Source organism: Macrosteles quadrilineatus, unplaced genomic scaffold (genome assembly GCF_028750875.1).
Source record: "Macrosteles quadrilineatus isolate MER2022 unplaced genomic scaffold, UCM_ALF_1.0 Scaffold_6__1_contigs__length_79288215, whole genome shotgun sequence".
Classification (NCBI taxonomy): domain Eukaryota; kingdom Metazoa; phylum Arthropoda; class Insecta; order Hemiptera; family Cicadellidae; genus Macrosteles; species Macrosteles quadrilineatus.
In genome coordinates this window covers 64,361,090-64,378,568 of record NW_026542599.1, presented here as the reverse complement: position 1 = coordinate 64,378,568, position 17,479 = coordinate 64,361,090, and the positions used below count along the sequence as shown (strand labels likewise).

The window sequence follows — 17,479 nt, the reverse complement described above, 5'->3', positions numbered from 1 at the left end:
GCCTGTATTCAGCTATCTCGCTACGCACGTATTCAATACATCTTCATCGTGGTGTTTTCCACGACATCATCATTGTTTATCCATTAGACACAGTGACAACAAACTAATGGAATCCTCAGTTTTAACGACAAAACTATTTACTTCACCATTAGCCTGGTGCGTGAAGGTTTTGTTTGTTTTGTTTAACATAAGCGTTTTACTTGGTCCTCAGAGGAAATATTTTGGGTGAGTACAGTATATAGCTTATGAACATATTTCGAGTGCAGACATTTTTGGAGGACATTTTTCTTTCGGGTGCATTCGATGATCTTTTCAAAGCATTATGATGTTTTTGGTGTTATGTTTGTTTTTTATGCCTAATCTATAATATTGGCAAATGTATTTGTTTCATACTATAAACATTTGATAAAAATCACTTTTTCCCTTCCCCGTTGGAGCAACTATAAGTACTCGTTGGACAAAATTAGAGAATAAATCTGAATTGTTTATGGGAATTTATTTTTTTACCCAATCAGACAAATGGAAATTCGCAGGCGGCAGGTTTGTTGTGGCGGGGATATTTTTCTCCCTAGAGTTGGTACGAGGGTTTATTCCGGGGATTTTACTACTGTTTAATCCGTGGAGGGTTCTCGTCCGGATCGCAGCCGGTGAACCTTGTCAGACGTTCGTCGTTGTTCTGCATGGTTTGCGGAGGACAACCACCTCAGTGTTTAATGTTTTCAATTATTTACCGTTTAAATATATATTACGTCATAGCCTCCTATAAGACGAGGCCGCGAGAAAAGTGGCAACGCCGCACCACCGGCCTACGCAATGTTTATGTGTACACTTTTGTTTATTACTGTGATTACCATGGTAACAACCCGGCCGGTGCGACGTTGCCAAAGTATTAGAAGAGGCTATGATTCCACCCTTTTTCTATAAATTTAAACTAGCTAAGTTTTACAACATTATCGACTGTTTACTTGCCACCGTAAAAATCTGACAGCCACATATTTCAGTTAAGATTCCTAGTAGTACATAGTAAAAATACATTTAATTTTCATCAAAAACATTGCCCCTGTGGCCCGTAGAACATAATTATTGTTATTATTAGGATATATTTTAGACGTAATGAGCTACCACGAATGATCATTAACTTTGGTGATAATTACGCCCTTATCTTAATTATTAGTTGCCACTTTTCGTTTCCTATCGCCACTTAATGTATGATTTGTTGTCTCCTTTCATTGTTTGGGATAGCCTATTATGGATTTTTTACACATGGACTAATAGCCATACAATTACCACTGGATGTGTAGATTTTAAGTTGTTATATCCCCTTTTTTGTCAAGGAGAGTAGTTGAATTTATTAGTAACAGTTCTCGTTTAGTACTCTGACGGTAACGCGCACGAAGAAAAGTAGTACCCATTTTGATGTTTTGAAACTACAATTTGTATCCTTAGGCGAATCGTTCTTACTATAGAATCGTTGGTCCTCAGTCAATAGCAAAGTTACAAAAGGTACATCGACAATTCCACAATTTTTTTGTCATATCTTCAAAAGCTTCTTCTCAATATTATTTAAAAGTGAAAGTACAATTAATTGGTGAGAATACAAAAATTCAGTTAAACTACTAAACATCGACACTTATTCGACTCTATCGATGAATCGATCCATGCACCGTAGTTTGATGGAGACAGATCGTCCGGACCTGCGGGGGTTCGGTTTATCCGTAGTTCCCGGGCACGACAGACCCCCCAGTGATCCTCTGTCCCACTTCCGGTCCCCACGTCCACGTCTTGCAGGAGGGTGTCCAAAGGACGCGTAGTTCCGGGGATGGTGGGAACGTCTATAGAAGGTTCCCGGCTCAAATCCCGATAATCGGCAATGGATTTTATCGAAGTGATAAAAGGCTTAAAGCAATGTGAATTCCTCTAACCTCTAGGATGCTCGGGCTAGATCCTAGTGAAGGTGGGACGACAAAAAAAAAAAAAAAACAAATGTGCAAGATACAACATTTATTTTCCTTGGTTTGACGGTATTGTTAGTTCTTTGAGCAACTATCGACCCTAAGGTTCGAAACAGTAACATCTTGAATAAACTGTATCGTTGCAGTGTTGTCTGTCGACAATAATGTCGTCAGATTATGTTCAGTCTTGTTCGTACATTTGCTATTTGCTCTACAGTACGCAAGGCCCGTATTGACAGTTAAAAAAGAAATTAGTAACAAATATGTTGCTTATACTAACTTCAAGTGTTGAAAAGATTTGGACCATCTTTAAAATGTTAGATGCAGGATAACAATTGACATCCTATTTTATCGTTCTGCTTATAGACAAGTAAATATTTTTTCCCAAAACTTTTTGTGAACTGATATTGCACGTTGTGCTCTGTTGTCAGCGGTCATTGACTGTTCCTTCTGCAGGCCGCAGACCGCTGATGTTACAATAGTGTTGCAACAAGCGAACATCACTTCAACATCGCTTGCGTCACATAAACAATAGACCCGGAATGTCGGGGGAGGACGAATACAATTCCACGTCCTTGCATTACCATACACTTTGGCGGATCGGGCCTGACAACTTAGCTGCCGAAATTTTACATTTGGTTTGTACTGTGTTGCGTATTTCAATGGTATTTCTCTCTGGTCGTGCGTTCTCAATCTTAGTCGTAAGCACGTGCCATTTTCCGGCAATCGTAATGTCTGTGCCATTTTTGTCTGCGTATGACATTTGTCCAAGTCCTAGTCGTTTCAATAGTAATGCCCGTATGATATTTTGGCAGTACAAACGTCATGATGTGTGATGTTTTGTTCTTTCAAACGTCAACTTTGTGAAATTTTCACTTCTTACGTCATATATGTGTGTCGTTTTGTGGGCGAGCATTATTTGCGCCAACTGACCTGAGTCAGGTAGTCGGGTATTCCTGAATTGCACCAACTACTGCATGGAGCCACCCGATGGCCAAGGGGCGGCCATCTTTGGCGAGTAGGTTAGGTTAGGTTTATATAGATTAGGTTAGGTTAGGTTAGGATAGGTTAGTATATGATAGTATAGCTTAGGTTAGGATAGTATAGTTTAGGTTAGGTTAGGATAGGTTAGTATATGTTAGTATAGGTTAGGTTAGGATAGTATAGGTTAGGTTAGGTTAGGATAGGTTAGGTTAGGTTAGGTTAGGTTAGGTTAGGTTAGGTTAGGTTAGAATGACACGTAAACAAGGACATCACTTCTGCCGGCAACTCACCCCTACACTTGGGGTTGGCGCAACTAAGGAACATTTATGGAGTTAGGACTTGGTGCAATTAAGGACCTCTTTGGCGTAATTTGTGCCCGTGTGACGTCTCCCGAAGGTGACCGAAGGAGACATTGACCGTCAGTTGTGGTGTACCGTTGCACCGCTGTAGCGTTGTAGCGTCGTAACACAGCACCAATGGACCGTGGACACTGGGCGATTACTCCATTCACTCACGGCCAACGGTTGTTTATGTTTATAATGTCCACTGTGTGATCGGCTGAAACACTTCCTAGTTCTACAGTGATCAGAGATAGAGCAATCTAAGACATTGTAAAAGGTGAGTTGGGGCGTGTACGGGGTGGAATGTGGATGTTTTAGTTCCTTAGGGTCAATTTATTTCCCTGTGGTTACTAAACGACAGTCGTTTAACCACCATTTGGTCCAAGTTGTATGCTCTTTAGTCTGATCTCCTGACCGGGTCTACCTGGGACTGGGGTTGACGGAGGGTCAGGAGACAGGTTCCATCATACAGACTATAGAGCTATAACGTGGTGTTTCGGTGTCTAGGTGTCTTAATACAACCACATAGAAGAGTAAAACATCCAAATTCCAAACCGCATACACCTGTATCGTACACTCCTGACCCTTTGCCTACCGGGGACTGGGATAGACAGAGGGTCAGGGGACAGGTTCCATCATACAGACTATAGAGCCCATAACGCTGTTTTTCGGTGTCTTAATGCAACCACAGCTAAGAGAAAAACATCCTCATTCCAAACCGTACACACTTCTCCTGACCCTCCTATGTTCTTCGTCTATGTTTGACTTGGGTAGATGGTGGGTTAAGAGACAGGTTCCAACATACAGACTATACACTAATGCATTATAAGGATGACAACTTACGGCCTTGTAAGGAGAAGGGGTGTGCCCTTGAACCCAGGACATGTCTATTGGCAAACAATTGACGACCACCTGTTCGACAATTAGCAATCAGCTGTTAATTGTCAGCTGTTCCCACATCACTGCTATCAAAATTCATGAGTGAATTGTCACCTGTTGACGAGTCGTTGCTAATTCTGCGTCCTTGAATTTCAAACAACTTATTCTGCTGAGGAGAATGGCGTCATTCCGAGTATTCATATTCAAAACTCTTTGTCTTGTCTCTGGTGAGTATTTCCAAAAGTTGAGAACGGACCTTGAATTTAAATGAAATGCCAACGTTGCCCCCGTGCTATTTAACACTGGAATTTAAATCAGGAGACAATCCTGAGTCGAAAATGCTTTGATTTATTGTTACAAGTTGTAGTTGTTGTAGCTTTATCTAATCATTGAACACAGTTTATGGCTTTGCCCTTCTATACTTAAAACCAATGTGTCTGCCAATCGATAGTCAGATGAAAAGCACCTTGTTTTACTGAACAGAGGTTATTACAAGAGTTTCCTTCATTTTCAGCATCGTGTTGAAACATTTGTGAGTAAAAAATTAGTGTGAGAGTTAGTTCCTATAGCTTTAAAAAAAGTTTGGTTCCTAGTTGGATCGAAACCCCAATGTCTAAACCACTCAACATTTCAAATAAACTATAAAGGGCAGATCAAATACACGTCCTCGTCCTGCTTCTATGTGTCACAACATGCATTATTTGTATTCCTCTAGGAGTCCGGAATTGTTTTCCACATTACTTCAGGCTAGGAATAGAGTCGGTCGCAGCATTATCACTTTAGAATCCATTGTTGAATCGCAGGATTTGAACCCGGGGCTTCGTAGAAAGTCCTGCGCTCTGCCACTAAACAATATTGCTCCCCACAGCATGCAAGTAAACATAGCTTTGATGGTACATTTAACTCATGAACTCTTAAAAACGCTAATAATACAAGTCCTTTAACAGGTTTGTGATTTCATTTTACTCGCAGTGTAAAATAAATCTGGGCAAAATTCAAAGGGTTTTGACCTAACCAAAAATGACTTACATTACATCATCAGTAAAGCATCCCAGCAAAATTGTTTACAAAGCAACCTGTTTAATATTTTGCTTGTTTCCTGTGTTGGTGAAGCCAAAGGCGTACGAAATGTTGGATCCTCTCCAACTCCGACATCGTAGGGTAAAGAGGCGTATCCTTAACCTTGGTGTAGGATTCTTCCACACGACTTTGCCAAGGTCAAACGCTTAGGCCTCTGTAATTAACCAGTTTAGCAAACCCAACTTTGAGGAAAATATCCTTTGGTCGTCAATCTTCTGGATGAAGAAATTTTAATCTAAGGTAATCGGTGTTTTGGGTACAACTTTATGGGTGGTCCTAACAGAGTTTTATCGTTGACTGTTGGATACTGAAGTAGACATTTCATCTATGGACCAGCCGTCGCAAATCTTTTATTTGAAAAGAACATAGTTTAGGAGCTAATAACATATTTCGCTGGTGTCTAAAATGTATTGTCTACCTTTCTTCGTGACTGAGGTAGTTGAGGTGACATAACAGATGATATAGCTCCCAATACGTCGTCTCATCAGTTTTACTTGGTTAAAAAGTCTGAATATTTAACAAAAATCAGTAATTTACATCAGCGCAATCTGTTGGTGGCTCACTTGAACTACGTCCATTTTGACTTAAAAACCGGTGACAACTTTAACATGGAGATTGAATGTCTAATCAAGTCAGATGTTTCATACTTTGATACGATCAAAACACTCTTGGTAAAATCCTAGTTGACACCACATTCATTATTGATAATCAGTCTGTTGAAGATTGAAAAGATGTAGATACTTTGAAAAGATTTGCATCACGATCTTCTCAGCTCAACGAATAAAGTTAAAGAATACTGACGTAGTAAAATAGAACATAACGTTTAACTACTGACACTTAAAAAGAAACAATACACAATAAAACAGTTGTAAAGACCAATTAAACTAAATTAACTGGTCGAGTTAATAAACAAAGGAAGGGATTGTATTGTTGAATTTAACTGTCGTAGTTATGTTCTTTCTCTCCATTAACCAATTCCTCAGGAACGCACGGTTTTTTACGACTTTTCTAAACACTTGAACTTAAAACTTCTTGTTCATCATCATCAAAAATTATGATAATGGTAAGAAAGTTTCAGTAGAAAAAAATGGATGGATCTAGAAATTAGAGTAACAAGAATGCTCACCATTCTATTCGCCCATAATTTTATATTTTTAACATATCTTAAACGTGTAAAAAAAATTAGGTGGAACAGCTTTAGAGAGGGTTTACTGTAAATTATCATATATTTTTAATGACTATCGAGTTTTACTGAACTTCGCATAACATTTTTGTGTCTTTACGTAATTCTTGAAACGTTCTCAAGGGTTGGTTGTTATAACACTCCGCCATACACCTATGTACGATTTTGCATCTTGACCTTGAGTCTTAGAGTGGTTTCTATAATTTCCCAATGTGTAGTAAAGATTTTAAAATGGGAATCATTGAAGGCTAGTGACAGATCAACTTTCTTTTGGTAGTATCCACGTTTTTGAAGTCTTGCCTCACAATTTTAGGGTTTTTTTGTCATGTCCTAGATTGTTAAGTAATAATTTAAAAGAGCCCATCTTGACTCATAATTTATTCCTTTCAACGATTTACAAGCTATGTCTCATCTTCGTTTTTGAAGTTTTACCTCACTATTTTAGGATGTTTTTATTATGTCCTAGAACGTTGTAGTAATTTAAAATTGACTCATTATTTATTCGCTATGGTGTTTCCTGTTGTTTCACCAACAACCTTACCTACTGAACCCATACCAACCTAACCTAATCTAACCTAACCTTACGCTACATCTCCTCCAGATCATCTTCCATATCGACAGAAATGAACATGAATGAATGGAAAGTTAAGTGGTATCGGCTAGTGAATAGTGGCAATGAAAGAGATTTCCCCTTAATAATGTCTATAGTGTTCAAGTAGGAACCAGAAGATTTCCAGTCCTAAGTCATCTAATTTATTCATTCCTCGTTCTCACCTGAATATACAAAGGAACATCGTATAAATATGATCAAATTGTATGCAAGTTCAACGACATTTTCTAGTGGCTATAGTCTGTATGATGGAACATGTCTCCGCCTTAAACCGCTGGCCAGTCCCCAGGTAGACGGATGGTCAGGAGACAGGCTCTATCACACAGACTATAGTGGCTAGGTCAGTGTCAAGATTGACGACTGAGTGAAAGCCGTCGGTGTAGGGGTGACATCCTAGTGAAGGACTTTCTTTCTCTTTCTTGGAAGGTGACTCTGGTAACCTAAATGGGGAGAAACCAGGGGTTGCCTTTCTTGGATAGCTGGACAAGCGAAATTACTGTTGACTTTGAGTGTAAAGAAAAGGTGTAAAGGAAAGGTTTTTATTCAAAGATCCTGAAGTTGCAGATATAATTGCAAAGATATTAGTGCAAGAGAAATCGAAAAAAACCCCTCCTTTCGAGATAAAGCTTTCAGTATTTAGGATTGATAAGAGGGTTAGTATCCCAACAATATTGACCAGCTGTAACAAAATGTTTCCATTAGCCTCCCTGTAGCAGCAAACTTAGGTACTCGTTTAACCTAATGTTATTTAAATATTGTATATCAATCCAGGGAAATGGAAATTCGCTTAGTCTGCAGGTTTGCTGCGGCGGAGGTATTTTTCCTTTAAAAGAGGGTTCTACCAGGTCAATTCAAGATGGCCGCTTAACATGCTAATGTTCCTGAACATGCCTCTACGGTACAAGCTTTCGACATTCAAAAACTAATTTGTTTCCAATGATTCAGAGCTTGACATTGGGTAAAATCGTGAGAAAGACTTAATTTACGGATTTTCAAGATACAATTGAGAAGTTTCAGTTCATCCAGTGCATAGTTTAGTTGTGAATATTTTACAATTCATTTCAACTTGAAAAACGCTTTAATAATGCCAGGAGATTCTATTTTGTAGGACCATGTTTACGTGTAGACCGCTAGCGGTGAGACAGAAATCAGTACTGTTTTGGCACTATGGTGGCGAAATTCAACTAGAAAATTACTATAGTCTGAATGATGGAACCTGTATCCAATCCGGTCTACCTGGTACTGGCCAGGGCCTTAAAACATTTTTACCCCCGAGGTAGATGGAGGGTCAAGAGACAAGTTCCATCATACAGACTATACTTCTCCGTAGTCTAAGTTATCAGCCTATCATGTTGTGTTTCAACTTATCACTAATTATGATGTGTTGTTTCAGATAGGGGACCCAGCCAGTCAGTGGAGGTGAGTTTAGAACTTTTCCACTTTAGACCTTGGTATACATCATTATACAGTGTATAATGTTATAGTGTATCGTGTATGGTGAAGGGACCTGACCTTAGCACAGCATTCCTCCACCCACAACTGCACTTTCATTCCTTCAATGGCCGGGATTGTGTCATAGCCACAGCCTTTGGGCAGGCGAGAGTGTACGGTGGAAGTGCACGACGGGTCTTGGTAGAGCGTGCTTCATGTCACTGGGGGCACCGGGTTCACATCCCGCCAATCACCAATGATCATGATTAAGTATATACACTTTTCATATACTGTAATTAGGGTCTTTTACACGAACTTTCTGATATTGGAACTTCCTTCCTAAAGTACTATTAGTTCTTTGATGGTAGAGTGAAAATACTTGTCACCTAAAACAACATCCAAACGGCACAACATATGTTTCTCAATATATGTGACTGTTATGTCCGTTAGCACGATTGCTCTAGTAAAAATAATCCGATCTCGATTAAATTTGGTACTAACGTATAAACCTATGTTCGACCGAGTTCGCAACCAGCATGATCCGACTATGGGATCGAAGTTTTATGGGGGTAAAAATTGATCTTTCTAATTGTTTTAAGTCTTAAAATTGCAAACCATTTTGTGCTTGGATAACAATTATTACGCATACTGAAACTTTGTGGGGCCTCTTGGGTTCGGAAAAATTTCCAAAGAACTAGGTTACAAATAATTACTCTCCCTGTAGCAGCAACCCCAGTAGTCGTTAAACGTAATGTTATTGAAATAATCTGACATGTGTAAGGAAATGTTTTTGTAAAAATCCAATCAGGCCAATACAATGTAAATTCGCTTATGTTATTTGCTGCGGTGGTGGTATTTAACTTTACTCTTGTTAACAGTTTAAATATCATGTGGGCTATATCAATACACTCTTTAAGTATCTCTAGGGGCAAGATACAGTTAGTATTGACGTCTGAAATGAACCACATCGGATCTGGTGTGAAAAAAACCGTTTTGCAGACCGATTTCACGTCTATTGTTTCACACTGTTTTTCTAATGAAGAATACCGGGTTTGGCCGATGTTTTGTGGGTTGAGCTAGTTTCTGGTGTAGAGCATTATGCTGTTATAGTATCTAAAGATGTAAAATACCCGGGTGTCTGTGCGAATTGAATGGGGGTAAATAACAATTTTTCGTTAGTATGCGGGAATTTATTATTATTCGGCTGCACACTATTTTACACTATATTTCCCCGGCGAAGCACGAGCCCGGTTTTGTTTTTCACATTACTTAAGACTAGACCTATTGTAGGGCATTATCACTTGGATAAAATCCAATGGGTGACATTTGAACCCGGGACCTCAGGGAAAGAAGTCCCGCGCTCTTACCACTGGACCAGTTCACTCCCCCTTCAAATAACGTTGAAAGCTGTTTATTATTTCTATTTCCTTCGTAAATACCCATTGTGGGAATTTTTTGGGGGTTTTGAGTTTTAATTCTCCATATCACAAATTATGTGACAACAAAATGACCATGATATTTTACTCGACACACCAACAATGAGGGTCGAGCTGGTCTAGGTAGAACGCTAGGTTTCGGCCATCGAAGTACCAGGTTCAAATCCAGCCAATCATTAATGGTTATACATGTGCTAACACCGTGGTCCTCTAGGTCTACCCTGAAACGTCACACGGAAATTTTACCTTATCACACTTTCTTTGATCAACCATTAAAATTAGCACGACACACATAACAACAAGGATCGAGCTGGTCTTGGTAGAACGCTACCGGTAGGTTTCGGCCATCGAAGTACCAGGTTCAAATCCAGACAATCATTAATGGTTATACATGTGCTAACACCGTGGTCCTCTAGGTCTACCCTAATAACGTCACACGGAAGTTTTACCTTCTCAGACTTTCTTTGATTACCATTACAATTATCACCACGACACACATAACAATGAGGATCGAGCTGGTCTTATTAGAACGCTAGGTTTTGGCCATTGAAGTACCAGGTTCAAATCCAACCAATCACCATGTTTTTGCTAGGACGCTAGGCACGAGCCCGGAATTGTTTTTCACACTACTTCAGGCTAGACCTAGGGTTTACGGCATTATAACTTACATAAAATGCATTGGTGATTTGGCGAAATTTGAACCCGGGACCTCAGGGACTGAAGTCCTGCGCTCTAACTACTACACCCTAGGTCTACACTAAAAATTAAAAACTGAAATTTTACCTTCTCACACTTTCTTTGATCAACCTTTTAAATTGGCACGACACACCCTCGATGCAGTCAGCTGCTATCCCGATCATGATCTAAGGCCAGAGGTGTGGGAATATGCGCGACCTCTCCAAAACCTGTAACTTTTTGATCGCCGCCGCGACGAAAGTGGTCGGACAAGTTCGTTTTCTAATCTTTATGCCTGAGAAAGTGAACTGAGTCGATCCGAAATTGGGCAAAAGGCAGGAAGAAAGTAGGATCGCCCCGGGCCCCTGGGTCAACGACTTTCCTTACTTTCATCTTCGGAAAGTGAGTCAGTCAACTCAAGGTTAGGTGGGTGTGCGTCTAGACGAGTCTTCCCCTTTCCGTCAATACCTTTGACTATTGTTAGACATTCCATCACCATGTAAAAGCTGTCGCGAGTTTTTGAAAATTGTCGTAGTTGTATTGATTCACCAACAGATGAAAATTACTGTTTGTTGAATACGCTATAGTGTGTATGATGGAACCTGTCTCTTGACCCTCCATCTCCCTGCGAATAGCCCGGGTCACCATTGACCAGTCCCCAGGTGAAGGGTAGGGAGACAGGTTCCATCACACACACTATATTGACGTACACTGAATGAATACGGCACAATAAGAGTTTGCCATAGATTCGCATCAGAGACTTTAACGGTGGGTTTCACCAGTTAGGTGGTTAACAAAGTTTATGTTTTGAAAATTACTTACCTAAAGGGCAAAAATCATTTTAATAAACTGAACTAACAATTAGTGGTGAAACACAATCGATAAATACACTATTATCAGAGAATGACATTGTTTCACAGGAAAGAGACTTCATTCTCTCACGGTTGACCCACTCATGTATCTCAGATCATGCAACAATTGTTAGTAAATTAACGGAGGGTCTAGCTAGTTAGGTTAAAACAGAATTCGTATTTTGATAATCACCTTCCCAAACAAGGAGTGGAACCCAAATAATATTAACCATCAAAAATATTTTCCAATAAACCCGTTTATTATTACGCATGTCGTTTTATCAATGAACCTAGGAACGATTGTTCTAAGTCCAGATAACTAAAAAATGTTATAGTCTGTATGACGAACCTTTCTCCCGTCCCTTCGTCTACATGTAGACTGGGAAATGGTTTAAGGCTCGGGCCATTCCCAGGTGGACCGGTAAGGAGACAGGTTCCATCATACAGTCTATAGAAAATCGTAACTCAAGACGAGTGTGTCAATACAAATCTTCACTATCACTTCACAGTTTCAAAATTGCAACAATTTGAACCCGTACAAAACCGCCGGACAAAGGCTTTCTTAGGCAAATCTACTTTCCCCGCAGTTCCGCACAATGCCGGTACATTTCTGTTGCGGTGGCAAGTGTGTTTACACTGCATTGTGCCGGGGACCTTTCCCGCCGAAATGACCTCCACTTTCCCGCGGTCGCGCACTTCGTCACAGTGTCGATGTCTGACCAGTCCTGAAGTGGACACTTTCACGCTGACTGTGGGAATTCTAAAAACTGTAGAAAGGAATTCCCGCGGTGTGTCTTAATTACTCTGAGGATTAAGTTCTAAGTAAAACGAGATTCCTAAAAATATAGTCCTTGCTTGAATAGGCTACCTGATCAGTTATAGTCTGTTTGGTGGAACCTAAAAATATACTAAAAATATATTTACGTAATTTAGAGGTTAAAAAATGTATATGGTCAGACCACTTCATACGATTGTCAAAAATCACACCTAAATATTTAAAGTAAGTTCCTATAAATATGTAGGTGTGATTTTTGACAATCGTATGAAGTGGTCTGACCATATACATTTTTTAACCTCTAAATTACGTAAATATATTTTTGCATTTAGGAAACTGCGTGACATATTAACAATGCAGGAAATGAAGCTAGCATATTACGCCTATGTCCAGTCGTTACTTTCATTTGGTATTATCGTATGGGGCGGAGCTTTTCCCACTGTTTTAGAAACTCTCTTTGTCCTTCAGAAGTTGTTACTCAAAGTTTGTTTCAATAAGCCAATACGATACCCCACTAACACATTATTTCGTGAATTATCCTTACTCAGTGTAAGACAGTTATTTATCAAATTTCTTTCAATTCATATTTTCAAGAACTTCGATTCTATTTTTAACCAAACATCACATTCTTATAATACCCGATATGCACAGAATGTCGGAATAACTACCTCCCATTTAACCAAGTCTTACTCATTAACAAATTCCTCTTACATTTCTGAAGTTTTATATCGTAATGTTATCTCCCGTTGTAATTCTTATCATTTGTTCCATTCTCCATCGATTACTATTTTCAAAAAATGCATCACTGGCTGTCTGATAGAGTGGGGTGTAGATGAATCAGAACTCCTAATCAAAGTAGAGTACAGGCAGACTTGACCCTACTTTATCTCTCGTAATTATTACTGAATTACTGACATCGAACATTCTTAACTATAGTATGTCTATGCCCTCCGCCTTGCCTCATTCCTCAAATGCGCATTTCATTAATTTAGCCTCAGTATAGTTTTACAATTATATTAAATCATTTGTTTTTAAGATTCTCTGAATATTTATGAATATAAATATTATTTATATTCATATTATTTTTCTATTTTATTTATTTTTCCAACAAATACGTCAGTCACTGATAGCGACTGAGCCTACGCACAGGCTTCCAGCCCATGTAGGCTTATTTCCTTAATGTATATGTTTAACATGGCTTCTCTGAGACCTTACATTCTTTGTTGTTATTTTTAAGTTTATATGTATTTTTATATTTAATTAGGTATTTTTATCTATGCAATAGCAAGTAGGATGTCTGTCCACGGGAAGTTATGTTATAATTTATATTCTGTATTATTTTTGGAAATAAAGTATGTTTGAGTATGTAAGTATGTTTGACCTGTCTCCAGACCCTTCACTGGTTACACGGGCCTTAAACCTTTGGGCAGTCACTTGAAGGACGGATGGTAAGGAGACAGGTTCTATCGTACAGACTGTAGGAAATGTGGTGCTCCATGAAATACATCACGCTTATACAAATGCAATAAAATTGACCTTGAATTTGATTGTGTAATTTTACGCAATTGGATTTTTTGTAAGGGAACTGATAAAATTGTGGTCTTTTTCTTAACGTGGACCCTTTGTTAGATGACATAACTAATTGCATCTAGGTCCAGAATCAGCTTTGCTTGGGATCGAATTAACAACCTCCAAATTTGAAATAGCTATAACTAATCAGTCACCTAATCAATTAAACCTTCAATCCAACAGATGAACTCTAGTCTACTTGAAAATTCCAACCAATAAGAACCTCTTTGTTCGAAAACGTCCTCAGTATGAATAACAACATCGTTGAAAATTTTAAAGCAAAAGCATGTTTTTGATGTTTTTTAGGACGCTCCAGATCAGGATAGTGTTTCTCACCTCTTCAGGCTAGGCATTATCACTTCGATCCATTGGTGATTATAAGGGATTTGAACCCGTGACCTCTCGGACCGAAGTCCCACTCTCTACCACTAGACCAGCTATTGTTGAGATATTATGGGTCTTCTAAAACCTAAACGCCGTACAAGCAATTTAAGTTTGTCTACTCAAAAAACAACCGAAGATGTTTAATGTTGCGAGGTCAGTATTCTTCGCAGACTGTGGCAAAGACTTTCTTCGTCGGCCGGCGGGCTGGAACAGCTTAGTTTCGAAACTGGTCGATTACCCCAAAATTGGCTCGGGTAATAATTAAGGTAGCGTGTCGCGGGCAGCACGCGCCAAAAAACGCCGCCCTTGGCTACTAGGTTTTCAAAACGCCAATTATACTTAGGCTCCAAACTAAATGCCCAAGAATTACTCATGCTTGTGAGAAGAGTGGAACCATTAGATTGCATTTTTCAACTCAAAGTGAGTTACGCTAGTAGGTAATGCATGGTGTGTAGTTGGTGCTAATTGTACTACTTTGACCATTGTTAACACTATCTGTGTACAGTTAAGTGATAATATGATTAGCTTATCCCTGCAAAACAGCTGTGCTAATTGCTTGACCCTAATTAGTCATTAGTACATCGTGGAAAAGTAGTTTGCATTACTTTGACTGAAATAGTTACCTGTCATCCTTTTAAATAGGTAAATACATTTTGTACGTTATAGATCATAAAATTTTAATATTTTTTTGACTTAGCATTTTAAGGACTAGTTATATAACCTAAATAAAAAAAGCTAAAACATACAGGCGTCCGTATCGTCCAACCAGTGAAATAACAAATTTGCTTTAATTTTAGTCAGTAGTTGGATACAAACACAAACGAACCAATGTTTTATCTATATACAGGGTGTCTTGCATATGAACAAACTTTGTCACGTTATTTAGCATGTCAAAAGAAACAAAAAATGTAATTCAACACATAGTCTATCTCATTCCGTTTTCGGTCTGTCTGTCTATATGTGATTTTTTACAAAAACATTCATAACTCCCTAACTAGGCCTATTTGAGCTACAGCGTTGAAATTCTGTAAAAAGTTTTATCTTATTGACCACAACGTTTCTGCAAAAAACGAATAAAAATTCTTGAACCGTTTAAAAATGGTTTTTAAAAATATTTGATGCCAAATTCCATACAAACCTTCAATTTTATTTGCAGGACATGTGAAACCTAGTAAATTTTATGTTGATTACAACAATATCTTATAAGTTTAGTTTGGACAAAGAATAACTGAGACATTAATTTTTTTTGCCATACCTTCAGTTTTTTCTCAATTTGAACAATGTTAAAAAGTATATTTTCAATTTAACATTTTATAAACCTTTATAAGTTAAAGTGTTTTCTATACATTTACTCGAGAGCCTTTAGATAACGACCGCTTAGAATTTTCATGATCACAATTCAGGAATCTTAAACTCAACGAAAACTTACCTTACATCGTATCTCTCGATAATTTTACCTTTGCCTTTTTATGTTTCATGATTACAATTCAGACATACGTCGTACCTTTACACGATAATTTTACCTTTGTACGTTTCATGAGCTCAATTTCACGACCAGACCCGATCGTGGGAACATTGTTTACCAGTAGAAAGTACTGATATCAGGTGTAGAGGAATGTGATGCAATATGGCAACCAGCGACCAGCAACCAGCAACCACGCCTAGGACTGGTTGTGGTTGGCCTTGCGATCTGTTTCTGATCCTCTCACAAACATCGCAAGGACGGCTTGCGTGTATATATACAGGAATAGTGGGATGTACCATTGACTATATAACACTACGATGTACCAAGCCAGAGGTGGGTGTTATTTGACGCAGGATGAATACTAATTGTGTCTCCTACCTTGGTTATAATTAAATTAAATTAAAAATGTCTTCAATGAGAGGTTAGAACTTGAAAGTTTTCTCTCCGTCTACCAACTAATCTGTACAACACAAATGCAACTATTCACTTATACACAACATAAAATCATCCTTAGCACCGGTATCAAATAAAAAACACGATGCAAATAAAAATTACCACTAAAAACCTTGTCTGCGGTATCATATAGCCAGCAACAACCTGTCACACCAGCATCAGAGACTCACTGAAGAGTGAGCTGCTGCTGTTCAAAATAATTGCTTTCTTCTCTGCCCCAAACTTTGTGCTGTTTTCTTTGGTTTATATGTGACCAAGAATGGGATTCCACATTTAAATTGCAGATAGGTGACTAAGATCAGCTTATTGAAAACCTCTTGATCGGTGAATTGGTGTAGATAAAAGGAAAGAACGTCTACGAGTGGCATGTGCGCTGATGTCAGAAATAAAGCGAAAGTCACCAGATTTTGGAATGTTATTGTTCATAATGGAGTGTAGAAAACGGAGGACGTGAAATTCTCGAAGATCATCTAATATTGATGAAAACAAGTTGAAATTATATTATTCTTGTGAAGTCGCCAGAACTAGAACTGTTTAAACGAGCGAATGGAATAACGCTGATCTTGCTTCCTATAGATAATACACTCTGGAACGTACTGACCAAGAAAGTAATAGGTGACGGAAACAACAGAATTTTTTTACCTATTACTGAAAAGCCACGTTCCTGACTAAGAGCGCAAATTGTATTACACATAGTTTATATAGACATGTAATTAGAAGACGGTTGTGATAGGAATGCTTGTTCACCTTGCGAACTCTGGTCATCCTTTCTGATCTTGTCATAAAAGATTGCAAAGACTACCGGGCATTAGGTACTTGTACCTAGCGTATGAAAAATGTTTTCTCTTCCAAGTTGGTAGTGTGTTCGCCTATACTCTCAGTGACAACCTATCTAGCTGATCTTGTTTTCGATCATTATTTTACCAACCAACGAAATATCGATGGTGTTCTTGCAACAATTAATTATATTAAACTTGGTTTTTAGATATGAATGAAAATTTGAATGTTGGTCTGAACAAGAAATTGAATTTTCGTATCTATTCGATTGAAAGGCTGACGAAATATCGAATCTAAAAATATCGCGAACTAAACTAACCTTAGACAAGAGTAGAATTAGAGTGAGATTACTAGATCAACATTGTGGAGGTGCGTTTTATAAATGCTGCAAAAAAATCATTTAGTCAATCGATTTCAGCGACAGCACTCCTGCTCCTGCATATCGATTCTTGCATGTGAAAGAGAAACTGTCCATCTATAATACGTCTAGCACTTTATTAGCAGCTAGGTTAATTTATATCGACTATCGATGTTTTCGTCCCAAAATATCGATATTTTCGCGACCGATGTTATCGGTACGTCGATTGTGAACGTCAATACTTGACCTATAGTCCCGTGTGATCGCCTGTATCAT

General features: G+C 38.5%; 1 protein-coding gene across 1 annotated transcript in view; it reads left to right on the top strand.

The window, feature by feature from the left end:
- Nucleotides 1–17,479, top strand: part of LOC128997011 (nascent polypeptide-associated complex subunit alpha, muscle-specific form-like) — a 78,066-nt gene that overhangs the window by 24,609 nt on the left and 35,978 nt on the right. Inside the window, exon 2 of the mRNA XM_054422589.1 lies at nucleotides 8,423–8,448. The gene's annotated coding sequence lies outside the window, so the exon portion shown is untranslated. The remainder of the gene's footprint in view (nucleotides 1–8,422; nucleotides 8,449–17,479) is intronic.